The 8627-nt window shown below is 58.4% G+C and overlaps 1 long non-coding RNA gene across 1 annotated transcript; it reads right to left on the reverse strand.

The window, feature by feature from the left end:
* Positions 1-1178: 1178 nt before the first annotated feature.
* Positions 1179-5942, reverse strand: LOC142875682 (uncharacterized). The gene is made up of 4 exons (XR_012922996.1): positions 5798-5942; positions 5440-5655; positions 4088-4151; positions 1179-1367 (listed from the first exon to the last, which is right to left on the reverse strand). It is a non-coding gene; the product is annotated as an uncharacterized LOC142875682 (long non-coding RNA).
* Between the last annotated feature and the right edge of the window lie 2685 nt (positions 5943-8627).

Raw genomic sequence — 8627 nt, forward strand, 5'->3', positions numbered from 1 at the left:
GCAGAGGCTCGGCGGGCTGTGACCCTCACCGCAGCCTCAAATTTCCTTCCATCTGACAGATGCTCCCTGAGCACCTACTGCCCACCATGAGGAGGCCGAGGAGGGTGAGATGGGGTGAATAGCCACAGGGCGCTGGGAAGGAGATGCCGGCCTGTGCCCACTGGGATGAGGGCAGTCCCGAGACTTCAGGACAATCTGAGAAGCATCAAGTCCCTCCCGAGAGGAGCAGGAGGTTCTTACAAAGCATGTGCTCTGGACCTCTTCCTTCACAGGCGCACGGAGGCAGGGCAAGCACCTGGCCAGCTGGCCAGCAGTGAAGGACCAGCTCCGGACCCAGCCAGCCAGTCCATGGTGACCAGGACAGCCCTTGGCACACTGCCCACCTCCCTCCATGGCAACAGTGGTTAGAGGCTGGGCCTCCTCCTCTGGGAGAGGGGGCAGAGGCGTGCCGGGCCCCTCCACCTATGGGGCTTTCTCTTGTTTCCCCCTTCCTTCTCCTTCCCGTCTACCCTCCCTGTGCATTACTGGCCTTTGCTCTCTGCTCAGTCCCCCAGAGCCTCCCAGCCTTCCGCCGACCGGCTGGAAGGCCCCTCTGTGCCCGCGGAGGGGCCTCTCGGCTGCCGTGGTGGAGGCTGCAGCCCCTCCTGCCCCAGACCACAAGCTCAGCAGCGACTGGACAGAGCTGCCTGGATGTAAGGCAGGGACCAAGCATAGTCGCAGTTATTTGTTTGCTTTTTCAAAATTTATGGGCTATTTATTTTTTATATTATAGGATGCCATTTTTGCATAGAATCTTTCCCTCCTATTTCCTTTTCGTTTACTATACAGACCTGCCTCAACCTGACTCGGTTACGTACAGATAAATATTGCAAACTGAAAGAGCATATAATCCACCTAACCTACTGAACATCGTGGCTGGGCCTCCCCTACGTCAACGTGCTCAGAACAGCGTTTGCCCGGCTGGCAGGGTCACCTGGCGACACAGTGCGCTGCAGAGGGTCGCTGTCCGTTGGGCCGTGGCCGTGTGGCTGCGGCTCGCTATGTTGCCCGCCTCCTCAGCGCACCGCACGTCCCAGGAGGGACCCAAGGTCATGAAGTTGGTCGAAAAAATCTAAGTTGAAAGACTCATAAGCTGGGGACCATCTGTATTTTAATTACTCAAGGAATACATGGCTACATTTTTGGTTAAGAACATAGACCTTTTTATTAAGTCAAATCCCTCTTTGCCACCATCTACAACCCCAGAGGAGGCACAATTCTGTGTGCCTGCGTCTGCACGTTTGCACCCACAGACATGACCACTGAATCCTGCGCATCACCCCTGCGTCGTCAGCTGATGTCCATGCGGGCTCGCCACCTGCCAGGTGCTGGGTCAGAGAGCAGGAGTGGGTAGCAGCTGTACGTGCTGTGTGTGGTCACCTGCCACGTCGCAGGGAGGACCACAGCTGCCCCTGAGGGTGAGGGCTGCCCTGGGACACAGCCTCAAGGCCGGCTCAGGTGGTGGGGAGGGAGGAGTGGAGTGAAGGCCCCTGCCAGTCCTGAGGTCTGGGGGCGAGAGGACAGAGGGCCAGGGCGGTGGGCTGACGCCAGGGCAGGAAGCTAAGGCAGGGCCATGCCAGGGAGAGTTTGAAGGCTGGGGAGGAGTTTTTGTCTTTATACTTTATTTCCTTGTCTTGTGTGCAAGGAACATTTTCACCAGACTTGCAGATCACCCATGCCCACCTTGGTTGCAGCAGCATGCTGCGATGCATGGGAGTGCCCACGCTCACGCACACACACGCACGCACACGCACGTGTGCACACACAACACAGGCACATGCACAGCATAGTTTCTTTTTGCCATTTTCCTACAGATGGTATTTTAGATTGCTTCCAGACCTTTTGGCTTTCAGGGTGACAGCCAGAGCTGCAGGCCTGTGACCTGGGGGAGCCTGCAGGTGGACCCTGAGGAACAAAGTGCTGGCTCCTGGGTGTGCACACCACACAGCAGTAAGCGCTGCCTTGCGGCCCCAGGGTGTCTGCCTTTTACACACCTCTGCGGTGCAGAGCTCACCTGCTCCCTGCTCCCTGACTCTACCTGGCTGCTATCAAACTCAAAACATCTGCCGGCTTGACGGATGCGAGGCGTTGTCCCAGGCCTGGCTCAGGCCCCCTTGGCCGAGGCGTGGACAGCTCACACACCCGCCCACCTCCGTCTCAGCCCCTTGGCCTGTGTCTCACATGTGGTCTTCTAGCCATCGGCGGGACTTGTTTATATTTCCTGGCCAATTTTTCTGCTATGCATATCACATAGCAAACGTTTCTCCCGTTGGTAGAAAGTCTTTCAAACTTGTTTGTGCTAACTTTTGTCATATGGAAAATTTAGTTTTGGTGAAGCCAAATTTATTGCTATTTTCATTTATTGCTTTTTTGTGTCTTAAGAATATTTTAACATAGATTTATAAACTTATCCTCCTATTTTTTACTCAAAGACTTAAATAAAGGCAATTGTGGATTTCGCATGTAGGAATTAATCCACCCAAAATGTATTTTTATGAAGGATATAAGTAGGGCTGGAATGTAACATTTTCCAAGAGGATCGTCAGTGGATGATGCCGTGGGTTAGGAAGCCAGTTTGGAGCTCCTTCAGCGCCCCTGCGGGGTGCTCCCGCTGTGAGTGGGTGGCCAGTGGGCTCTCAGAACCCTGAGCTACAGTCCTGATGACACTACTTGCTAGGTATGGGCAATTATGTCCCCTCTGTGGGCCATGGTTTTTCCATCTGTAAAATGGGAACAACAATTGCTGTCCCCATCCCCAAGTACACACAGGACTGGCGTGGGGGAGCAGCACAGGGAAGATGTAAAAGTTCCCTCTGCCGACAGTGCCAGTGCTGTGATGTGCCCACACTCGAGGCTGGGGTGGGGCAGCAATGGCAGCCCCGCCAGCACCTGCTTCGTTGTCGTGTCCCAGGTATCCCTAGGTGCAGGTCGGGTGGAATTTTAGAAAGCCCCGTGCCTCCCCCCGATTTCTACAAGTCCTCAAGAGGCATGTATTCTCCTGGTCACCTTTGATCTGAAGCTCCTCTTGTCACCAGACGACTTCATGGAGCCATTTCACCACAAGCACCTCATACTTCTTTAGAGAGTGCTGTCACTCTTCCCAGCCCCTGCTCGGCTTCAGCTTCCAACTCACCACCACTGCACGTCCACACCCATCAAGGTTCTCCTCCAAAGGGCAACAGAGATTAGCAGAGACCTTAGGGTTCCTTTTGATGGCTGTTGTTCTCCTTGGAAGGTAGCTGTGATTCCTGAGGCATCTCTCCCTCTTTACATAGAGATTGCAATAGTCTTCATGTCTCTTGGTGGGACCACTGGACCAGTGAGATGCTATGGGAAGAGTGGAGGGAATAACAGCCAGCCCGTGTGTGACCCAGCCCCAGATGGCCAACGTGGGGATTTATAGGTGGAAGGAGAGGGCACAGGGGAATTAAAACTCCCCCTCAACTCTTTTCTGCAAAGTGCAAGGTCTGCAAGAAAACATTACTTATTTACTTATTCATTTGCTGAATCATTCATTCTACAGGTGGGGTGTGGGGTGGGATGCAGGAGGCGCCGGGGGGCAGACACAGCCCCCACCCCAGGATGCTGTGGCCTAGTCAGGGAGAACAAGTTTAGACTCAAAGAGCAGCAGAGCCGGGCGGACCCGCTGGACACGCACACACACACACACACACACACACACACACACACACACACACGCGGGCCCGAGCTCCTTGCTGTCCTCTCTCCCGGGTGCCCACACGTCCACACCCTACAGGTGTTCTCTGGCAAAAGATTGATAGAAGTAGCATTTTTGAGCTAAAACTTATTCTTAAAAAGAAATACAAGCTCTCCTGACTGCTGGGAACTCCTCCTCAGCCCTCACTAACTCTGGCTGAAGCTCCTGCTTCCCTCCCCCGCCTCCCTAGTCTGGGTGCAGACAGAGCAGCCACAGTTACTGGAATGACATCAAGAAGTAGCAGCTTCTGGTGGCCATTCAGGACCAGGCCAGGTGGAGGGCAGACTTAACAGCACACGAGTGAGCCCCAGCCAGAAGAGCCTCTCCTACCTCAGCTCTGCGGAGAAGGGATGGGGTCCACACAGCTGCAGAGGCCCCAGGAGACCACACGGATCTGGGTCCAAGAAATGGTTTGGTTACGAGGGCCAAGGGGGACATGGTGGGTATAGAAGGGGATATGGCAGAGACTGAGAGAAGGCCCTACACACCCGGCCTGGCCATACCTCCAGGCCCAGGGCTCTGAGGGGGCCACCTGGGTGACAGCTCCCCCAGGCAAGGGGTGCCCCACCTGGTCTGTCAGTGGGGACTCAAGACATGTCAGTGGAGTGAGAGGTAGAACTTTCCTACAGTGCACACTGTGAGAGCCAGCTCTGAATTTGGAAGTCCTCATTTCTCACGTGTGTGTGTGTGTGTGTGTGTGTGTGTGTGTGTTGCCTATGAGCGTGTCTTCCGTCCTGAGCATGCAAAGAAGGACAATCTAACTTCATCTCACATGCATTGACCATCTTGTTAAATATGGGGAACGACGGTGCCGGACTGTGGTTAAGTGCAATGTGGACTCAGTCCCCAGGCAACACGGCCGTCTTAGGGACTAGCCCACAGCACCCGAGGCACTGCTCTCCCTTCCCGCACGAGTGGTGCGATGCTGGGGGGCACACTGGGCACGGGGTGACAGGGTCCGGCTCGCTCTGCCGCCACCTTCCCCCATTCCCACCTGCCCTGCCATAGGCCAGGACCCAAGTCTCACTCCTCCTGTCCTTGCACCTAAACAGGCCTAGTATGCCCAGGAGGTGCTCAGTGAATGCCCGTCGAGGACTGGATCTGAGGAGAACAGGCAGCAGCAGCACGCGCCGGCGGCACCAGCTGAGACCCCAGCACTGCACGGAGTGTCTGATAGTCTCTTCACAGAGGTGTGGGGGGGAAGGAAGCCAGAAAGCAGAGAGGCCTGAAGGGACATTGGCAGGGGGGGCTGTTCCCTGGAGATGGGGCTTGACAGAAGCCATGCCACCCTCATGGAAACCTGAGGGAAGGACTTGGGACAAGAAATGCTACTGGGTGGCTCTCTGCTTCCTGCTGGGGCTCCTACTGCCTGAGCCCAGTGGGGGCAGAGGTCAGGGAGCCCGCCCTGGCGGGGCGTGTGGCGTCCTGCATCCTGCTCTGCCGCAGAGCTGGGCTCCTCGGCCCTGCGCCCCCTTGCAGCACAGGCTCCCCAGCTTTCCCGAGCTCCTGCCCCTGAGATGCCACTTCACTAGGCCCTGCCTCAGGTGCCACGGGTGTCTACCAAGACCTGACTGGTCCCCTCCATGCTTGCTGCACGTTGGGGTCTCTTGAGTTCCCAATCAGGTCTCCTTGGGGCTGCCCACCAGCCCCACCCAGGCGGCAGTGGGGTCTGGGGCACGTACCTGGACATTTGGACAGGTGCAGAGAGGAGGAAATGGAATCCCACTCCTGTTTCCTCTAAAGCTGGTGATGTCCTGCAGGTGGAGGGTGTGAGAAGTTTCAAGAGAGCCGGGCGCGGTGGCTCACGCCTGTAATCCCAGCACTCCGGGAGGCCGAGGCGGGCGGATTGCTCGAGGTCAGGAGTTTGAAACCAGCCTGAGCAAGAGTGAGACCCATCTCTACTATAAATAGAAAGAAATTAATTGGCCAACTAATATATATATATACAAAGAATTAGCCAGGCAGGCTGGCCTTTCAGCAGGCAGGCGACCCCGCCCCGCCCCCGGACTCCCGGCCGCCCGCCCGCAACCTGTTTCTAGCCTGTCGCCTCCACACGGCCCTCCACGCAGGGATCGCCAAAATGAAAGACCCGGCGCACCTCCCAGCCAGAAACCATCTCGCTCCGCCTGCCCGGGCCGAGCAGCGGCGCGCGCCCCAGGCCAGACCCAGGCTGCGCGGGAGCCCAGGGCGTGGCCTCCCAGCCGGCCGCGCCGCGCACCCGGCCTTCCGCGCTGCTCTTCCTTCCGGCAGCCCCGCCGCTGCCCAGCTCCCCCGCGCAGTAGCTTTCCCGCCATCCTCCGGTCCCCTCCCCTGAGATGTCACCGAGGCCCTGACCTCCCTTTTCCTGAGGCCCGACTGATCACCTCCACGCCGCCTGCACAGAGGGACCCGGATCACGGTCCCTGCGTGTCGGGGCCGCAGGGAGCTGACTGCAGAGCGCACGCTCCCTGCCCGGAGCACGCGTCCTTCTGAACGGAAAGCCCCTCGTGCAAACAACGGTGCAGCGGGGCGAGCCTGCGGGCGTCGCTCGGCTGGGGTGCAGATGGCGCGCCAAGACCCCGCTATTCCGGGGCACGACCGCCAAGAGCAGTGTGCGAGCATGGGCGGCAACTGTGCGGGACGCGCGGACCGTGAACAAAGGCGGGCCAGGGTGGGGCTCCTCCCAGGGTGCGTGGCTAAGTGGCACCCGCCGACCTAGGGGAGCGGGCGCAGCTTTCCCAGACCCTGCCCACAGCCCCCGCCCGCCCGGGAGCCTCGCCCTGGCCCCGCCCTCCCCAGGGAGGCCCTAGCTCCGAGCTCCCTGTTTCTGGGGCATTTGGTGATGGGCGTTGGCTGCCTGTGGAGGGGGTTAGAAAGCCTGAAATCCAGGGTGCAGAGAGGCAATGAGAGAGGAAGATGGAGGCCTTGGGGCCAGGGCTGAGCCTGGAGTCTTAGAAGAGGACAGAGATCAGAGAATTAAATGGGTGGAGATTAGGATACAGCTGGTGGGGGCCTTTCTTCTTCGGTGCAGGACTTTGCCAGGGTGACCAGGGCTGGGGGCTGATGGAAGCCAGTGCCCAGCAAGCTGCGCTGAGTGCAGTGGTTGACGCCCCTGGAAGGAAGAAGCTGCGATGTGGTGAGGTGGGACAGTCTTCTGCGGCTTCTCTCTCCTGGGCAAGGAAAGGGGTAACTGGAAAGAAAGGCACCGGCAGCCACGAGGCGCAGCCACGGCTTGCCCAGCCTGTGCTCTGCAGGACCTGGAGGAGCCCAAGTCCTTCCCACAGCTTGTGGCCTGCAGGTGTCCTTGTTCTGCCTGGCTTCAGGGTGCCCTGGCCAGCCAAGAAGCACTGATCATGGTGACCATGCAGCAACCAGGCGTCACCCCAGCTAGAACCCCACCTTGACCACTGGCCACCCACCTCCTAGCATCCCCACTGGCCTGGAGCAGGTTCTGGGGTCCCATCCCAGTGACCACATCACCCCTCCCTGTTCTTCCCTCCTCTAATCCAGGCCCTTCCAGGCCACCTCTTCAACTACCTTGGCCTCCAGGCCCTTCAGGCCACCTCTTCAACTACCTTGGCAGACCATCCCAGGCAGCAGCTTTCAGGGATCAGTGACCCAAAGAGTCCTTCCCCCACTTTGACACTGCCAACATTTCCTCTCTATTTCTAATGTAGATGAACTGGATAAAAGGTTCTGAGAGGTTCTGCAGCAAATGAACACATTTAACTGGGGCTGATGCAGCATTTCCTAAATCTATTTGAACCCAGGATCCTTTATCCTCTAACACATTTTGAGAAAAGCTGATGAAAGTGTAAGTCCCACCACTTGTTCCCTCAACACTTGAGTGTCTCCTTGGGCCTGCCCTCAGCACCAAACAGGCACCCATTTGGCTGCCCTCATTCAGAACACAGGCCTCTGGCTTTCTTCTCCCTGCCAGAGCTCAGCCTGGTGCCCTGGCCCTGACACAGGCCTGTGGCCTAGCTGTCACCGTCCCTACACACACCGTGTTGTAGGCCTCCTTGCCCTTGCTTCAGCCCTGCCGAGCCCAGGTGCCCTCTCCAGACTCTGCTTCCATCCAGGGGATTCTAACTCATAATGAAGGCGAAGCTTGAACTAACTGCTCGTCTCTTCCAGGCAGCCGCCGTGGCCTCAGCCAGGACGGCTCCTCCTGTGGGTGCTGCTCCTTCCACACGGTCTTGTCAGCAGAGGCCTGAAGCTGTGCTGCATCCTCAGTGAGATATGGGAGTCAGAAGGAAATAAAAGACAATAAAAATAAATGAAGTAAAAGAGCCGGAGAGGAGAGGGGAGGTGTGTCCTCCAGTTTTGTGAGACACTTTGGAACACACAGGCCAGTGTGGAGGGTACGATGGCGTGGCCTCCCGCGTCTCCCTGGCCAGCTCTGCAGGCGGGGAGGCCCCTGGGTGGCCAGGACGAGCCTGCTGGTGCTGGGGGCACGGCAGTGCCCGATGCTGGCACGGGCCACGTGGAGGACACTGAGGGGACATTTGCCGCCTTCCGGCGCTGCAGACATCGAGGGACGAGGAAGCAGGGGCGGGAGGCTCTGAGCCACATCCGCCTCTGCGCTGCCCGCCCCTCGCCGCGGTAAAGGCCTGGGGGAAGGCCCCAGCTTGTCCTCCCATCACGGCTGGGGAGCCCCACTCTCCTGGGTGGCCCTTCCTGAAAATGAGGACACAGTGGTCCTGATGTCCTCCCAGCAGTCCCCTCTCCCAGTCCGGGCCCCTCAGCGTTTATCCTTGGAGCTGCTGTCATGTGCACCAGGAGGGTGGCCCCACCCAGCCCCAGCATGTCCCCAGGAACCCGGGCATCATGGGCAGCGGCGTGAGAAGGCCAGCGTCACGTGCCCTGCGGCTGGCAAGACCTCCCCACC

This window comes from Microcebus murinus, chromosome 14 (assembly GCF_040939455.1).
Source record: "Microcebus murinus isolate Inina chromosome 14, M.murinus_Inina_mat1.0, whole genome shotgun sequence".
Taxonomy (NCBI): Eukaryota; Metazoa; Chordata; class Mammalia; order Primates; family Cheirogaleidae; genus Microcebus; species Microcebus murinus.